This window comes from Lampetra planeri, chromosome 31 (genome assembly GCF_965212315.1).
Source record: "Lampetra planeri chromosome 31, kcLamPlan1.2.h2, whole genome shotgun sequence".
Classification (NCBI taxonomy): Eukaryota; Metazoa; Chordata; class Hyperoartia; order Petromyzontiformes; family Petromyzontidae; genus Lampetra; species Lampetra planeri.
The window spans coordinates 6,699,120-6,717,898 of NC_136137.1; the positions used below are offsets into that span (position 1 = coordinate 6,699,120).

General features: G+C 49.2%; 1 protein-coding gene across 1 annotated transcript in view; it reads left to right on the forward strand.

Annotated features, from left to right (window-relative positions):
* ADCY5 (adenylate cyclase 5) overlaps positions 1 to 18,779 on the forward strand; it is a 207,549-nt gene that overhangs the window by 14,769 nt on the left and 174,001 nt on the right. The gene's annotated exons all lie outside the window — the stretch shown is intronic.

Sequence of the window (18,779 nt, forward strand, 5' to 3'; positions counted from 1 at the left end):
CAAATTTCGCTCGCCACTGTTGTTAGCGGGCAGCCAGGAACTCGCCGGGTTCATTGCCCAGGTGCCGCCGCAAGCAGCCCTGGCTCACGGGACCCCACGTGGTCACGATACGGCGCACAATCGCATTTACTCTTCAAAATGTTACTGTGGGGGGGAGGGGGGGGGGAATCTCTTCGCCCACTTGCATGGCAGATGACGCGCTCCTATTGCCGTCGATAATGCGCAAGCCGCGTGGAGAATCAAGCCCGTTGACTTCTCTAGAGCACGCCGAGCATTTGGCAGCATCGGGCTTCAAAATAGTCACCGCTCTGTCGTAATGCCGAAATGAATATAATCGATGACGTGGTTGGGTCGATTGTGGAACTTCCATATTCCTTTGACAGCGGGGGGGGGGGAGAGGGGCGAGTCTATCTGAGTTGGCAACGTACGGTGCGAAAAAAGTTCAACATGCATACAGGGCAAACCACTGTTTACTTATTGACCACGGAGTGACGTCGGGCCTGGTGAAACCCTCCTTACCACGGATTCGAACTCGCAACCTTTCCGATTGCGAGCCGCTCGCTCTGCCGCTGAGCTGCCCGGCCGGGTGGTCGACGAACTGGCGCAGGCTCGCCGACAGATCGATGCACCGCTCGGCAGTCGGCGGTGGCAGCTCCGTGTTGCGTTGGTCCGCTCGACACAGCGACAGACTACTTCGTGCCGCAACAGCGATCGTGCGTGCGATGGTCGCCGGGCCGAGACAAAGAGTGGGTTTCTCTCAGGCGCGCTTGACTCGATCTTTTATGAAGCAGCGGTGTTGACAATTGCTCCAGGGTTTCTGTCATGTGAGATTCATACTGGGTGACTGATATTAATAATAACATAGAAGAGTTTTTTTTTTAATATGTAGAGCGTCATTCATACAATCGCATCTCAAAGCACGAGTAAACGTCAGAGCAAGCGGCCAGTCGCCCGAGAAGGAACTCGTGAGCGAGGTTTCAGAAGTGCAGACGTCAACTAAATGTACAACAGGTTTGTGAAAAGTAAGTTGATCGATGGATATGTGACTTGGTATTTAAATTGCTGAACAAGTCGAAGTCTCAGCTCCTCACAGCAGCCCAGAGCGTCAGCCCCACGGACCGACTTTCAGAATGAGCTCCCAGCTCCTCAGACAAGCAAGGACAGCTCCTCAGGCGGCAGGGAGTGGCAGCTGACTCGGACCCGTTCAGCCAAATAAAACCCTCAAAGCATCAGCTGTTTATCCAAGGAGGCCAAGTCGAATGGACACAGTTTTAACTGAGACATGAACAGTGGAACGTGCACGTGGTGAGAATGCAGGCCAGACTGTTGGCGCCGCAGTGGCGAGATGTTAACCACCTCGCCTGGTATACAGGAGGTCGTGGGTTCGATCCAGAACCCTGATGCCTGTATATTTGGAGTTTGCGTGTTCTCCTCGTGGTCGCGTGGATTTTTATCCGGATCCTCGGGTTTTTCCCTCCACATTTAGAAACAACGTGCGTTTAGAGTTTTTGGCTGCTATCCATTTCCACGCGATAAGCCACTTTGTTGGGCTATCATTTGTGGCCAGGTCGCTTCCGATAAAGAGCTGCACAGCTCAGTGGGCCTTACCTCGTAAAAAATACCAAAAAATCGCTTTAGTTAATGCTTAAAGAGTAAACGTGCGTGCGCCTCGGGTTTTTCGCTTTATTTTTTTTGGGTTGCCGCGAGCCTCCCCGATGGAGTGCTCGGCGAGGGGCGTAGACGGCAATGGAAGCGGAGAGATGAGCAGGGGGCGACCATGCAGGCTCTTGTGAATTGCATGGGCGAGCTTATTCTTGATTCTAGAATGAATGGGGAGCGAATGAAGGGAACGTAAAATGGGTGATGATGTTTACGGGTATGAGTAAGCACCCTTGCAGCAGCTTTTAAAAAAAAAAAAATTGCTATGGTGGATGAGTGAGACTTGGGAAGACCGGCACAAAAGGAGAATTACAATCACATCGCGCCTGGGGGATTAGGAAGGCACGGATCATAGTTTCAGCGGCAGCGTGAGAAAGAGATTTCCCTATGTATGGGGATATCTTGCGATGATGAAAATAGACAGTCTTACGGATCACATAGATGTGGTGAGAAAAGGTCAGCTCGGATTTGAGGACTTATTGCACAAGGTGGTGCGAAACGTTTTCGAGCAACAAGATTGACATTTGTTTTTGATGGTCATCGTGACGAATGCAGCTGATGCCACCACGTCTCGCTTTCGCTTACCTTCCCGTTGCTCGATCTTCGGCTGTTGTTCACTTGGCATGTGACCTCTAGGAAACCGTTCTAGCAAGCATCATCATCGTTACCACCACCAATAACTGGCTTCAGGTCTTTCACCTCTGTCGTATGAAATCTGGGCACCACTCCAATGCCCGTTTCGTGAACCTGACCTAGTCCGCACTGCACACGGTGTGTCCCACTCATTTAACCCCCCCCCCCCCCCCCATCTGTTTGATCACGTTTACGACGCTTTATTGGCGAGGGTGTTGCGGGAGTTTGTCTTGAGAGGCAGTAAAATGAACAATCATCGTGGGCCTCGTCTGAACCTCACGCTCAGGCGGAAGGCGAAAGACTTTGCTGTCGTCCCTGCCACCATCGGTGACCCAGGATTTATTTCAATGCTGTTGCTACCGCTGGCCGGGCCCAATGTGGCACTCCTGCCAGAAACTCCGCGCGGATTTTCCCAAAATTCACTCGCACAAGGGGACCCCTAAACTAAAACTATACACTTCGATTTAAAGCTTTCGTGACTGCAGGGATTCATCTTCTTGGTTCTTTCGGTAAAGTCACGTAGAAGGGAAATAATAAAATTATAAAAATAAAACATAATAAAATAATTCTCACGACGTTTCGGCCACAACGCAAGCAGCCGTCCTCAGGTGAAGAACAGGTCTGTCGGGAAGATGCTGTCTTGTGGCCAAAACGTCGTGAGAATTATTTTATTATGTTTATTTTTATAATCTTATTATTTCCCTTCTACGTGACTTTACCGAAAGAACCAAGAAGATAAAACTATATACTTCACAAAATTATGTTCTTATCTTATCTAGGATTTTTTTTTAAGAATAAAAAATGGTACATTAGTATTGGCTAATAGGGAAAAGGGATGCGATTTGAGTGTTGGGGAGTGGAAGGGATGGCAAGGAAGGGTGATGATAGGGAAAGGGAGGGCCGAGGTTAGGGAGGGGAAGGAGGGGGATGGTAAATGGTTTAAGGATGAGGACAAGAGAGGGATACGCTCTTGATAAAAGATGAGTCTTAATCTTACCAGGTAATGCCCACTGAGCTATATAGCTCTTTTTCAGAAGCGACCTGGCCACAAATAATAGCTCAACGAAGTGGCTTATCGCGTGGAAATTTACAGCAGCCAAATACTCTAAACGCACGTGGATTCTAAATGTGGAGGGAAAAAACAGAGGACCCGGAGAAAAGTCCACACGACCACAGGGAGAACACGCAAACTCCAAATATACAGCAGACTTCAGGGTGGGAATTGAACCCACGACCTCCTCTTCTTGGTTCTTTCGGTAAAGTCACGTAGAAGGGAAGTAATAAAATAGTAAAAATAAAACATAATAAAATAATTCCCACGACGTTTCGGCCACAACGCAAGCAGCCGTCCTCAGGTGAAAACCAGGTCTGTCGAGGCGACAGCGTCTGAATGAAACAGCACCATGCTTGGAGCATATATTTAAGCTGGGTTGGAAGGGGGGGGGGAAGGGCGCCTTGAAAGAACCAAGAAGATGAATCCCTGCAGTCACGAAAGCTTTAAATCGAAATTTAACCACGACCTCCTGTATACCAGGTGAGGTAGTTAACATCTCCTAGCCACCACGGTGTCCCTGCGCCTGTGAGCGATGCGTTGCTGGTGCCTCGCGTGACCCCAGAAGTGCCAAGCGTAATTAGAGGGGTAATTAAACGCAACAAATGGTCCGCGACGCTTCCACGTGTTGACTGATTACACGTGAACCCATTCGAGGTCATTTACTTAAAATTAACCTTCAAAGTAAATAATAATCGTGCATTTAAGAGTGTTTTAATTGCACATTTTGTGATGTTTACGTGATTGGGTTGTGGAGTCAGGTTGAGTGATTTAGAGTTGGAAATATACGTATTATTTGATGTTTATTTAACTTTATTAGAATGCATTTATTTATTCGAGTAGGATTTGAATAATTGTTATTTTATTTATATGTGGGGGAAGTGGCGGCACAGTGGATTGTGCTAAGAACCTGATGACCTAAGTTGAAATTCCCAACCAAGGCCAACATCATTGGTGAATGATATCTGAACGGGTCTTGAGGTCCATGCTACCCCTCATTTACCAACCTGCATTGACCGGCATGGTGAAGTATGGTCAAAATACCCCCACGAACATCACAGCATCGAGGCCTTCATCCAACAATAGATTAACAAAGGGTTATGCATTCCTTCATAGTTTGTATTTATATATAAACAGCGTGCTGTGTGTATAGGGGCAGAATTCAGCAAGGTGGCACAGTACAGAGCACCCGTGGTGCATCTGCCATTCATCTCAGTCAGTCAGCCCATGGCACCCGGGTCTGTCCTGTGACCTCCTGCCTGCAGCGAGCCTTCCACACTTCACGAGATGGCCTGAGAGTGCACCTAGCCTGGCACAATCACGGTGGTGATTTCACCACCGCTTAGTGGCGAACGGCAGCTGTTACTACATTAATACGTGTGGAATATACTATAGCTTGATTGGTTGTGTAGCAGGGTTATGAGTTCAAATTTCCGATTGGGTTCACTCAGCCTCATTATCATCATTCTATCACCAGGGCAGCAAAAGTGAGCCACATCTGATGAGATAGACCTGGACCCAACATAGACATATGGAATTTTAACCATTATTTTTGAACAGCCAATGGACTGGCACCTATTTCAAAGATGAGGGGGGGGGCGGAGAGAGATTTGATCCCTGTCTTGAGTGTTAGAGAGACTGGATCTACATTCAGCTCAGTGATAGCATGACGCTCCAATATCTGCCTCGTGTAATACAGTTATGGAGTTGGTACCTAGGTTTCCCCCTGAAAGTACTCAATCTCATCAGGTCACAGAAGCGAAGCGGGTTCGAAGCCTGGATAGTTCTTGGATGGGCAACCACCATCCATAAAAACAGGTGATATTAAGATACCACTTGGAGCGATGCATTTATAAATCTAGGTTGAAAACTCATTTCTTTTGAGCTGCTTTTTTGTGTTTAGTTCGTTTTCCTTCCCCCACACCTCCAATTAGAACGGCTGCCTACGTACGGTGCGAAAGAAGGCTGCTGCAGAGCTATGTGGTCAGCAGCTGCATTCTGTGCAGCTAAATCAGCTGTTGTACATTACTTTGCTCCCACGTCTATGCTCCCGGCCTTCACCAAAACCATTGCTGATACCGGCGTGATGAAGTCTGGCCAAATAACGCCCCGCAAATCGCCGTGGATTGGCGATGCCCTCATCCAGCAGTGGATTGACCAAATGGCCGTACATGTGCACGTGTATGATTACTATCAGAGGTCTCGATGAAATCTGGTTGACTTGCTCACCGGTTATCTCTGTTAATGCCCTGCCTTAATTGGTGGGCAGGTGTAACAGGGATACAGCTGTAAAACTCTTTGTGGAAGGCCTTTGTGACTTCCACGTCATTAAAACCTCCCAGTGGACAGCTAGGTGTGTGTTCAAACATCGCATCTCTCTTTGCAATGGGAGATCTGAGCGAAAAAAGCAACGATGCTTGCAAAGTTGTTCCAAACATTATGGCCCATTAAGAGCCAAGGGTTCACCAGTGGAATGAGAAACCTTCCTTTTCTCGTGCGGCAATAACGCTCAATATCCGGCCTTTACCATCCAGCCTTTAATGAACATTTTACGACGGAGATATTGTAGACGGTTGACACTTTGAAAGCGGGTGCCCGTCATTATCTCTGTGCCTGAGTTTGCATTCCCCTCCATATGTAAGAGGAGGTGAACCCGGTCCACAGATGTCCAAGGTTGTGCAGGGAAACTTGTTTTTTTTACAGTTTGTTGAATATTTATGTTCGTGTGGAAGTGTTTATAGAGCATCATTATAGCCATCATCGTCATCATTGTCTCATCATCATCCTGTACACATTTTCACCACCATCATCATTATCGTCAGCCATGGTCAATTCACTGCTGGATGAACGCCTCTCCAAATCGTCGCCATCATCGGCAGTGTACCAATCCATCTAGCTCCTGCACACGAGCTGATATACGGCGTATACAAGGGGCCATTAGATGTGTTATTTGCCTGCACATTAATTACGTTTACTAGTCATGCTCAGACATGTTGTGACAGGTAGCTAGTGTCATCAACTTACTGCCATTATGCATGAGTGGCTCCGAAATTTCGAGCATCCCTCGCGGGTCTTCTGCATTTTGTTGTGTAAACAAAGCTTTTGGTCATAATTTGAGCTTTTAAAAATAGCACGTTTGACCTAAACGCAAGGTTGCTTGCCGACGCTACCTACCATTGACTTTGAATCCCACGATCCCTTTGTGGACCTTACTGCTTTTCGTGGCATAATTGTACGTCCATGAGACAGGCTGTAAAACAAACAAAGCTTTCACCTTCTCGCGGCTGCTTTCCGACAGCAAGCGACATTGGGATGCCACGATTCTTTGCAAACCTTTTGCTACGTAAGTAAACAACAAAGATCCCAGCTGTTATAAAAGCTCACCTAGACAACAGGGCTGCATGTTAATGCCAAATACGGTTGACCTTGAGATTTCACGCGATCCTTGTGGGCCTTGTGCCTTTTGTGTACCAGATGTATAATCTACGAACCTCTGTCAATTGTGTACCAGATGGAAAATGTACATCCCTTTGTCAATTATGTACCAGATGTCAATGGGGGTTGTTTGACCATACTTCACCATGCCCGTCAGAGTTTCGGTTGATCAAAGGTGAACCCAGGGACCGGTTCAGATATCTGGAGTTAGCCGTGGTCGGTGAATCAAACTCAGGCCGCAAGAATCATAATGCAGTTCGTTAACCACTGCAATGTACAATTAACACAAAGACAAAGATCCCCCGTATAGCCTGAATAGACTTTTGGGGCAAGTGCTGTTAGCAAGCACCTATGAATGACGATACAGCGCACAAGGGGTGGGTCCAGTTGCATTTTTCTCCCGACTGGCGATGTTTACAAACCGCACCAGGTACTCATTTGAGGTTGAGTCGACCTAGGGGAGGCCCAGGACCGGTTCGGATAATCGTTACTGGCGTTGGCCATGAGCGGGAATCGAACATGGGTCGCTGGGTTCGTTGAGCAGTGGGCTACCACTCTCCACAATTAACGCACGCGCACACACACCACACACACACATACTCGCACGCCCTTCGACCGTGTGTTCCTACATTACCGCGTAATGATGGCACAGAGGCTTTCGCTAATGAGAGGCCGACCGACCAGCGGCGCTCCCAGCACAAAGTTTTCGCTCGCCGTGGGCCCATGGTTGACAATGCGTTGGCGTTTTTTGTTGGTGCCGTTTATGTAACAGAATCAAATATTCCCGAACGGGCGTTGAGATGTTAACAATGGCGAGAAGACAAAAAAACGAAGGTTTGGTGTTCGGCCAAGGGCGAATGACCTTGTCAGCGTTGTGCCTGTGACTGTGTTTACATCAGGGAGAGAAGGGGCTGCGGATGTTGGTGGTGGTGAGGGTGGGGGCTGGTGTAGTGGCAGAGAGTGCTCGGGTTAGGTTGATGGGAGTATCAGAATCAGAATACTTATTTATGCTGGAGGAATCCGATGAGATGTAAAGCTCTTTTTCACAGATGTCCGATTGGGGCACGGGGTCAGACCGTTACCACAACAAACAGTGAAAAAAAACACGACAGGGGTGCACGGTGTAGGAAAGGTGAAGACATCACGAAAGCGATTGGGCGTAGGGACGGTTAGGTGAAGGGATATAATTTCCATTTTAGTCATTGGGTAGGGAAATTGGATAATATTCAGGGTTCGGGATATTGTTAAGTTTGGAGTGAGTTGGAGGAAGGCGGTTAGTTTTAGGGTTGAGGTTAGCTTTAGGGATAGTTTTAAGAGTTTAGTACAAGGGGGGGTTCGAGTATGGATTCGGGTTGGGGTCAGAATTATGGGTTCATGCTTGGGTTCGGGTTTGGTGTTGGATTGTGAGTGGATTTAGCACTTGGGGTTAGCGTTGGGGTTAGCATTAGCGGTTAGTGAAAGGGTCAGAGTTCGGGTTAGGATTAGGGGTTCGTGCAAGAGTCGGGGTTCTGGTTATTTTAGGGTTTACCACAAGGGTTCGAGTTTATGTTTGGGTTGGGTCTAGGATTAAAGATTAGCTAGAGGTGGGAGAGTTCGGAATTTACGCCGAATGCTCACCCGAGTACACGGGGCGCACATTTGGTTTTCAAAAGCAAGGCAGGGGGACGGTCTGCGACGTTACCAGCTGAAATCTCTTCTTCGTGGAGTGGGAGCTGCCTTGTGCCCGTAAACCAAGGCTGATTTAACGAGTAATGTCTTCCCAAACAGAAGCGGCGTGTCCCAGTGGTGGGCATGTGCATCTCACCGGGCCAGTGCACGATGAATAATTTTTTTGAAGTAGAGAGGGATGCGCAGAACACATCGTCCGTGTTTGTGTGTGGTATAAATAGTCTCCTGTGAAGTTGTATATTTTCAAAGAAAAAATACATTTTGATGGAGGAGATAATGAAATCCTGGCCCTATGAATAGCATGGCATTTTGAGTTATTTGTATGCAAAATAATCCTTGAGTCTCAGTGTTGTATGAATGCTGAGAATCGCATACTGCACATGTATTCTGAATGTATATTTGTATAAAGGAATTATTAATAAATACAATTGAAGCCCTTTGTCAATTCACTCTTGAAGGCCCCCCACTCGGCCTTTAATCCTGAGCGAACTCACACGTAAACATTCACTCTCGAGGGTTAACTCACCCTGGAGCTAAACCCACTGCTAACACGGACTTAACTGAAACCCGACGCATCAATTTCTAGCCCAAGCCAATTCCTCATTGTGTTACTCTGGTAGCCAAAACTTTAACCACAACCCGGAACTTGAGCTAATTTTGTCTTTGTCAACACCCTAGCCCTGACCCTAACCCAGAGTCCCACTCACGAAACGCTGCAACTTCCACGTTAACCCTCCTCCCCCACCACCACCACCACGCCGCATCTCTCCCCACAAACCGCACCCTTCATTATTGACGGCCCTGTACCTCTGTGTTCCTGGCAAGGTGTTTCTTTGCGGATGTTGTGCACGCGTATTTCATGCGCGTGTTTGCGTGCGTGTCTGTGTGCGAGTGTCTGTGTCTTTGTGTGTGTGCGTCCTTGTGTGTGTCTGTGTGTCTGTGTGTGCGTCCGTGTGGTGTCTGTTTCTCTGTGTATCTGTGTCTCTGTGTGTGTGTCTCTGTGTGTCTGTCTCTGTGTGTGTCCGTGTGCCTGCGTGCGGTAGTGTAGCGGTTAGCGCACTGTGCTACGAACTCAGCGAACCGGGGTCAATTCCCGCTCACGGCCAACACCACAGTGACGATTATCTGAACCGGTCCTGGGCCTCCCCTAGGTCGACTCGGCCTCAAATGAGTACCTGGTGCGGTGTGTTTTAAACATCGCCGCTCGGGAGACAAAGGCGGCCGGGCGTGGTGTTGGCCACCCACCCCATCGTGTGCCGTGCGGTAGCCCTACAAAAGTAAAAGCACTTTATGTACACAAGCTATCGGCCCCACGGCCCTCTGGGAGTGCATCATTTGGGCAGCAAATGATGGGCAGCAAATGATGCACTCATTTTTCGACCGGTTTCGACGCGCGGTGGTGGTCTCATCCAGCAGTGTCGTTCGTGCTCGTCTCAATCCACGCCCGGGGTCTCGTGGGTGAGGAAACCTTTCTTCTTCTGCTGCTGCAGGATGCGTGTTCCCACTGTCCTTGGTCGGTTGTTGCTGACTGCGCTTTGCCCTCAGCGGGAACCGTACGCATCGTGACCTCTGCTGTAGTTTACACAACAGCGAGGCACACCCCCCCCCATACACCACCCCCCATACACCATCCTCGCAAAAACCCCCGTATACGCCACTTGCACGGCGCGTCACCTGACAGCAGACTTCCTTTGCCCAGGCATGATCACACTCTGCTTGAGCTGGACTCAGGCCTCGTCCGCTGTGGATGTTAGGATTGGGGTTAAGTATACTTGACAGTGTATCTGCTACCCCCCCCCCCCCCCTTGTTCGTTTCACCGTTGGATGAAGGCCCTCCCCATTCCACGTTGGCCATGGGAGTTTGTGACCATACTTGTGTGGATACTCAGCGTGGATTTTGTGAAAGGAAATCGAAGTTGGGGGGCGAGGAGGAGGAGGCCACCAAACTAGATCGGAAATCACTCGCCACTGATGTTAAAACTAAACTTTTATTTTACCAGGTAATGACTACTGAGCTGTATAGCTCTTTTTTTCAGAAGTGACCTATCCATCACAAATGACGGCTCAACGAAGTGGGCTTACCACGTGTAAACATTCATAGCAGCCAAATAATCTTAAACGCGTGATGTTGATTCTAAATGTGGAGGGAAAATCCGGACGACCCAGAGAAAAATCCACGCGACCACGGGGAGAGAGACACGCACATTCCAAATATACAGCAGCAGGCGTCAGGGTTGGGATCGAAACTACGACTTCCTACATACCAGGCGAGGGAGTTAACATCTCGCCAAAGTGGGTTAGGTGGTTCTACTTAGCCTCAAAGAATTCCAAACACATCTTATTTTAATTTGGTCAACTTATATTTGACGCATGGATTTTTTTTCTTACGTCTAATTGCCTCGCAATAGTCGTTATTGTTGTGGTTTTTATTGTTATCATGTGATTGCAAGCTTCTTGTGCGATCACATGTTCTTAACAGTGAGGTTTTTGTCAACCACTTTATATGGCGAATTGGAACGGGCCTATTCCAAAATGCTATTAGTGCTGGTGATCTGATTTTATAGGAGGCACAGCTAGATGTCATTAGCTGCCATTTGCCACCACATTTATAACGATGAGGCTTGCAGTTAGGGAGCGATATTGGATACAGTTACACAGTTGTACGCTGGGCAGTAGGCAGGCAACGCTGCATTGATTGATCAATTAAATTAAATCCCTTTGCTCAGGATACGGGTCATCGAATAAAGTGTGTGATAATCGATTATGTGCAAAAGTAAATTAATTTACAGTCCTCGGTCAATCCGCACGCTGGTGTGGATGAAGCCCTTCCCCCACAAGGTGTCGGTCGTGGGGGGGGGTTGCTTGACCATACTTCACCACGCTGGTCAGCGACGGAGAGGGGTCATCGCCATGGGTGTAAAAAAGCCGATTTTTCCAGCGGCAGGCATCGGGTTTTTTCTTTAATACAATTAAACCCGATTTCGGGGAATTAAAACCTGGTTTATTGAATACGAATCTCTGATAGGCTTAGGCTGAATTTCGATTTAAAGCTTTCGTGACTGCAGGGATTCATCTTCTTGGTTCTTTCGGTAAAGTCACGTAGAATTTAAAGAATAAAATAAAAATAAAATGTTTTATTTTTATTATTGTATTATTTCCATTCTACGTGACTTTACCGAAAGAACCAAGAAGAGGCTTAGGCTGCTTCCTCGTCGGTGCTGCTATCATCGTACTCGGGGGGGCCGTCGGGCACGGGGTAGTCGTAGAATGCGGCGGGCAGGTTGGTCTTGATGAACACGAGGAGCTTCTCCTCCACAATCGTGGGCGCCAGTGAGTTCCTTAGCTTGGAATGGATGAAGCCCATCGTTGAGAAGTTGGCGAAGTGCGGTTCTGCAATTAGAACCAATTAAACCGGATTTCTCCCAATCTCAGATGATCGGGTTTAATATAAAAAGACAATTAAACCCGATTGTAAAAAACACGTCATCTCGCGCCGGCTTTGTGCGGAGTTACAGCAGAAGCGAGTGATATCGAGCGAGCGACGCGAACTGTACAAACGAGCCAGAAGAGTAAGAATAATCTATCGTTGAATTGAATCTTGACGACGGGGCGGGAGGTGAATGGTTACGCGCCGAAGAGTCCGTGTGCACGAATGCATGCGTCAGTTGTGTTCAGAGATGTATCCGCACCCTCGAGCGAGTACATCACGCCCTACTGTGGTGGCTTCATCATCATCAGCCACGATCTGTCCACTTGCTGGATATAAACCTCCCCAGGCCATCGGCATCTCCCGCAGTCCCGCAATTCAACGCATTTATTTGCGTCCTCTGGGCCGCCGCTCCGAAACACGGACACTGATGAAAGGAAAGTGAGAATGAGAAGCTCAAAAGTGTGCAAAGAAGCGCCGGGGGGTGGTGGGGGGGCGAAGCTTCCATTTACACTGAGAGACAGAGAGAGGAACACGTGGATCAGAGAACAAATTAAAACTCGATCCGCTATGTACTGCCTCTCCAGGAAAGTAGAGCGGGCTGTGATGTGACACGTCATGCTTGCGGTCGAGACGAACGAAAAACGGGTAACTTGAAGGCGTGACGAATGAATATGGCATAGCGGTGAGCACACTGCGTTATGAACCCGGCAGCCGAAGCTCATTTCCCGGCCGCAGCTAACATTAGTGGCGAGTGGCATCCAAAGCGGCCGTGGGCGCTCCCCCGTCACCAGTCCTCACAGACCAGCGTGGTGAAGTATAGTCAAACAACACCCATGCCCGTCATGGGTGTTGTTGGAGGTAGCCGTGGTCGGTGAATCAAACTCAGGCCGCAAGATTCGTAATGTGATTCGTTAACCACTGCAATATGCAATGAACACAAAGACAAAGATCCCCCGTCTCGCCTGAATAGACTTTTGGGGCAAGTGCTGTTAGCAAGCTCCTCATCCAGCGGGGAATGAGAAAGGTTCTGTGAATCGTTGAAATTAATACATCAAAATGGATTAATTATACTTGTTGAATTCATGATACCCAGCCCATCCTACGTTGTTCTGAATAAACCCACCTAGCCATCCTAGTTTTTCCACCTGTCCCAGGTTTGACCCAGACGGCCAGGGAATTGGCATCCGCGTTCCAAGTGGTGGCTAATTTATTTACGCCGAGGTCTGGTCTCCGGTATTGCTGTGTTGCACTTTATTACAGGAGGCCGCTCCGATTGGCTGGACCTAGCGCTAACTGACATGTATGCCCGGGTTTCTGATCCACAGTGAAAGAGGGTGGCAGCCCTCCACCCATCTGTACGTTTTACGTTGTGAGAAGAAAACACCGCAGGGAAGACTCTTGACCCTGCTGGAGAAACTTGGGAGAAGAAAACAAAATAATAACCAGCCAGGCGTTGGTCTAGACCGGGGGTCGGCAATCAAAATCACAAGGAGAGCCATTTTTGTCGAATTCGGTCAAACAAAAAAAAAACACTCAATATTTCAACGCACGTGAACACGAGACGGTGGTCGTTTATAAAGAACGTCACGAAGCGGTCCTTAAAGAGCCGCGTGCGGCCTACGGAGCCGCAGGTTTTCGCCCCCCTCTGTTCTTCGCAGCCAGCAGCAGTCCTGCGGCGGACAGCGATCGGATGTCGCTGCCGTGTCGCGCTTCCCGTGACACGCGCGGTCACCGCTCGCTCCCAGGCACGTCGCCGCCCCGCGGGGAATTTCACGCGTACGTGCCTGGCCCAGTGTGCGCACCGGTCGGCCGGCTGGTCGACTGACAGACTCACCGGCCCACGCACGGGCCCACCGCCCACGACTGTAATAGCACAGCGAGCGCGCGCGTGTCGGTGTGTGCGTGCGTGGGGGGCGTTAGTGTAGCGGTTAGCACGCCGCGCTTCGAACCCGTTATCCCGAGTTCGATTCACGCTCACGGCAAACACCAGTGACGAATATCTGAACCGGTCATGGGCCTCTTCTAGGTCGACTCAGCCTCAAATGAGTACCTGGTGTGGTGTATAAATATCGCCACTGGGGAGACAAAGGTGGTCGGGCGTGGTGTTGGCCATCCACCTCTTCGTGTGCCGTGCCGGCCTTCATAGGCGCTACTCTGCTCACAGCCCTTGCCCCAACAGTCTGTTCAAGGCTATACGGCGGGATCTTTGCCTTTGTGCGTGCGTGATAGCCGCCTCATTGATCGCGCGCACTCTGTGATGATGCCGACGCATCCTGCGATGCGGCAGCGTTGGGATGCCGAGCGAAGCCGGGCTGCGTTCCGTGTCGTGATGCCGTCGCACGTGCCCACGGTGGCGTCACGTGCGGCCCGTGATTGTGCGACGGGTACACTTGGTTGTGTTCTACCACCTCTGTACCACTTGGTTGTGTGTTAGGTTTCTTGAGAGCTGCTTTTTGTTTGTTGTCCATCACCACCCCCCACCCCCTCGGCTGCATCTCCGATTAACACGGTTGGCTAATATTGTGCGAAATAAGTTCAACATACATGCATGCATACGTGTACGTATCCCTGATTGGTCATGTACCATTGCATGCATGATATCAACCCATGATTGTATAACAGGTACCCTTGATTGTATAACACTTAGCCATGATTATATGGCATGTACCCTTGACTTATATTTGCTCACGATTGCATAAGTACCCATAACTCTACGGCATGTACCCTTGATTGTATGACGTTCCCTTTATCCAGTTGCATGTGCTCGTGATTGTATATGTCACCTTCATTGTATTACATGTCCCCTTGATAGTATCACATGTTCCACGTAATTTTACATATTTTCATGGAATTGTGTAGTTACCCTTGATCATGGCATGTCGAGCGTTGAGGGTTTGTTTGACCTTACGCCACCGTCACGGTTGTCAGAGCCACGTTGGTGAGTGGGGAAGGCCCCAGGAGCTGTTCAGATATCGCCCTCTGCTCGCGTTGGCCGCGACCAGGAATCAAAGCGTGGTTGCACTAACCACCATGCCACCCCTCTCTCCCTGCGCGCCACCGATGCGTATCGTTAGCGCCCCTTATTGCGACTACGCTGGACGTTTTTGGAATGCGCTCTTGATTATATCACGCGAGCACTGGCAGGGCCCAGTGTCCTCAAGCTCCCAATGCGGTAATTATCTGACCGTGATATTTCAAGGAATCGACCTTGGCACCGTCCAGTGCAGATGTTTGATCTCGACTTGGACACAGGAATTTGCATAAACTGCAATGGCTGCACCCGATGAGAAAAAATCCTCCGTGTGGACAAGTGGTAGGTTCTGAGTGGTGGTGGTGCTGCATGTGCGTGTTATTGTGTGTTTTGAGTGCGGGTGTGCTTGTGTGTGCAGTGTGGGTTGTTGGCTTGCTTGTATATTACAGTGTGTATTGCTGGTGCGGTTGTTGTTGAAGTGTATTCATTGGTGGGATGGGATGCTCACGTGCTTTGTATGGAGTGTGGATTGCTGATGTGATTGTGTATGGAACCTGGGTTGCAGGTGTGCTTGTGTATGGAACGCTGGTGTGCTTCTGACACCGGAGTGTGTGGAGCGTGGACTGCCAGCGTATTTGTGCGCAGAGTTCACGGGCGCCCTGGTATCGACTAGTTGTCATGAAAGTGGTTCGGATGGCTGCACTACTTAAAAAAAAACAGGCCACAACCATGGTGCCCTGTTGTGGAAAAAAATCAAAATCCGGCCGGGATTACGTTCTCCCCGCACTCGGAGCCGCCAACTCTGAGCCTCTGTCGATATTTAGTCGCATGCATTTTTCAGCGAGACAGCAGCACACATTATTGCGCCCATCGATCGCGAACACCCCCTCCGCCCGCCCTCCAATGCAATTAATTACGCTCGCTGGAAAGTCACCGTGAGATGGTGAAAGTGACCAAAGCGATTGGGGCAGGTCGGCTTTAGCCTCGCGGGTCGCGGGGTCGCGGGGTCGCGGGGCCGCGTCGCGCGACGGAGTTGACAGTTCAATTCCCCCTCCCCTCCCTCCCTCGACATGGCCACCTGGCCATTTCCTGCAAAGGAAATACTACGAATTACGAGCAACGGGATGTTGATGCTGCGCAGAGCTGTATGTATGTTGAATTTCTTTCGCGCTGTATGTAGCCAACCGTGATAATCGGAGGTGGCCATGGGCGGGGGAGGGCGGTAGGGGGCTTGTTGTGGGGGGACTCATTGTGGCCAGGGCCGAATACTCGGCAACACCACTGAGATTCTGTGCTCGAGTTCACACAGCAAACCTGAGATTAAATTGCAGGGTTCTTTTTTTCTCCAAGTATAATGAATTCATGGTTTCGGCTAAATTGCCGCCAACTGTACCTTTATATATGCACACACACACACACACAATTTTGTAGTGTAATAGAACATGTATACATTGTATATTGAGAATAAATAATGGTCCATTCACAAATACAGGTATGTATATTCTTTGTGCTGGTGTTATAATGTGCATGCATATTTTACGTTCATTCCGGTGATATCCTTTCTGTTACCAGATGAAAACACGTCAATTTTCTCTTATCCTTTCCCAAGACCGGCTAACTCAAATCACACGGTGACAATTAGTTCAAAGTAACGACCTTACAATTCAACCGCAGGCCATTTTTTTTCCTTCGCCGATTGTCAACGTTGAAAAGCCTCGAGACACAAACTGAGCTGCTCTTGCGATGGGCAGTGGCGCTGGTGCCTTCGACAAGCAGCGACCAAATCAATGGCTCTTTTGGCCGAAATGGGAATTGAACCGTGGATGGCACCGCACCGGACTTGCCCAGTGGTGACCCGCCGCTGGGCTATTCGCTCCAAAAACTTTGAACGTGGCTTAAAAAACAATCGCGCCCTGTGGTTGGGGTGGAAACAAATGCTCGTTGAGACGCGAATGTCGCAACGCATGCTTAAATGTTGCCCGCCTGATTGGTAGAACGTGAAACGCTGCGTGCTGTGCATGGGGGTCATTGTGGTATCAAAGGAGGGGGGGGTTTTCGCGTTTCTGAAGTTGTGCATAAATGCGTGGCCTGTGTAGCGTGGCCTTGAAGTCCACCTAGCCTGGAACGCGTGCCGGTGATGTCACCGCCACTTAGTGGCATTTGGCAGTTGTGCATGGGTGCATGTGTTTCGGGGGTGGCGTATGTAATTCTTGGCGCGTTTTTAGCTATTAAACCCAGTGAACATATACTTCGTACTGGGCCTCCCTTAGGTCAACTCAACCCTAAATGAGTACCTGTAACAGTGTGTCAGCATTGGTACTGACAAAACTAGTCGTCCATGGTGCATACCATGCTGTCTGCTTGGTGTGTCATATTGTCCTCAATAGGTGCTCGCTAACAGTACTTGCCTTGCTACGCGGTGTATATACAAGGCTGAACGAGGGATCTTTGTCATGTGTTTGTGTGTGAATGCCCATGTATGTAGGTGTGTCATAATCTGTTTAGGAGTGTGTAAGCAAGCGTTTGTGAGTGCCGAGATATGCCCAATGTGTGAATATCAATGTGTGCTTGTTGTTAATGTATCTATGCGTGTTTGTGCATGTGAGCGTGCTCGTGCGGGAGCGGTAGTGCAGCGTTCAGCGTGCTGCACTTTCGACTCGGTGACCGAGTTCGATTCCCGCTCACGGCCGAAATCGGTGACGAATATCTGAACCGTCGTGGGCCTCCACTGGGTAGACTCAGCCCCAAACGAGTACCTGGTGCGGTATGTGAACAATCACCACTGAGGAGACAACGGCAGCCATGAGTTGTGCTGGCAACATCAACCTTGCCACTTGCCGTACTGGCTTTATTCAGCACTTGCCCCAAATTGCTGTATAGGCTATATGGGGAGTCTTTGTTTTTGCACGTCTGAGACTCAGTTAATGTATTCGCGCGTGTTCACGTCTCATCAGACATGGGCCATTAAATGAGGGCATTATAGAGGCCCCGCGGGTGGGAAAATACTCGTTGGGAACCATCCGCCCTCCACCTGTGTATTTATAGGGGGAACTGAACCGAGCGTTGCTGCTATTTTTGGACATTTCAGATGCTATCTCGGTTTTCCTGCCATTGTGCATCGAGTGCGTGCATGTGCTTTCTGCTGTTCGGACAAACACAAAGATCCCCCCGTGGAGCCTTGAACAGACCGTCGGGGCAAGTTCTGCTCGCGAGCGCGTTTGTCTCCCGCGTTTGTCTCCCGCGTTAACACGCCGCACCGGGTAATCGTTTTGAAGGCCTGAGTGGACCTAGGCGAGGCGGCCCGGGGCCGGTTCAGATATTCGTCACTTGCTCTTAAGTCATGGGCGGAAGACGAACTCGGGTCGCCGTGTTCGTAGCGCAGTGGGCGAACCACTTACTCTGCTGCTCGTACGCACGTGAGTGTGCGTGCAAGCGTCGAGTATCGCGCTGTCATGCGGGCTGGTGAGAGCCACCCACCCCCTGCTCCCCATGGCCTATACTCCACCCAACCATTCTCTTTTTTAACATTGTTCGCATTTTGTCGCCAATTGCACCCCAATCATCCTGTTATTGAGGTCAGTTGACGGAGCGTTGAGGAAAGAAGGTCATTGTGTAATATTATCATGTCAGGGAAAAGATACTCGGCTACCCCGGATGCCATGGAATGGCTTACAAAATAAAATAAAAATAGTAGCGTGATGCCTTTTTCAAAGGCCACACGAAAGTAGAAAAAGAAGGAGAAAGGACAAACCCTTGACAGGTTACAGAAGATGGTAACGATATATAAAAGGTTTGGTGGTGCTGCTGCCTTTAATATCAGCGGTGCACAAGCGCAATTAACAAACAAAAACATCTCAACACTTTCATGGACAACACCGTGGTCTTAAAAGTAAAAAAATATATATAATCAGTGTCGTCTCGGACAATTGGTC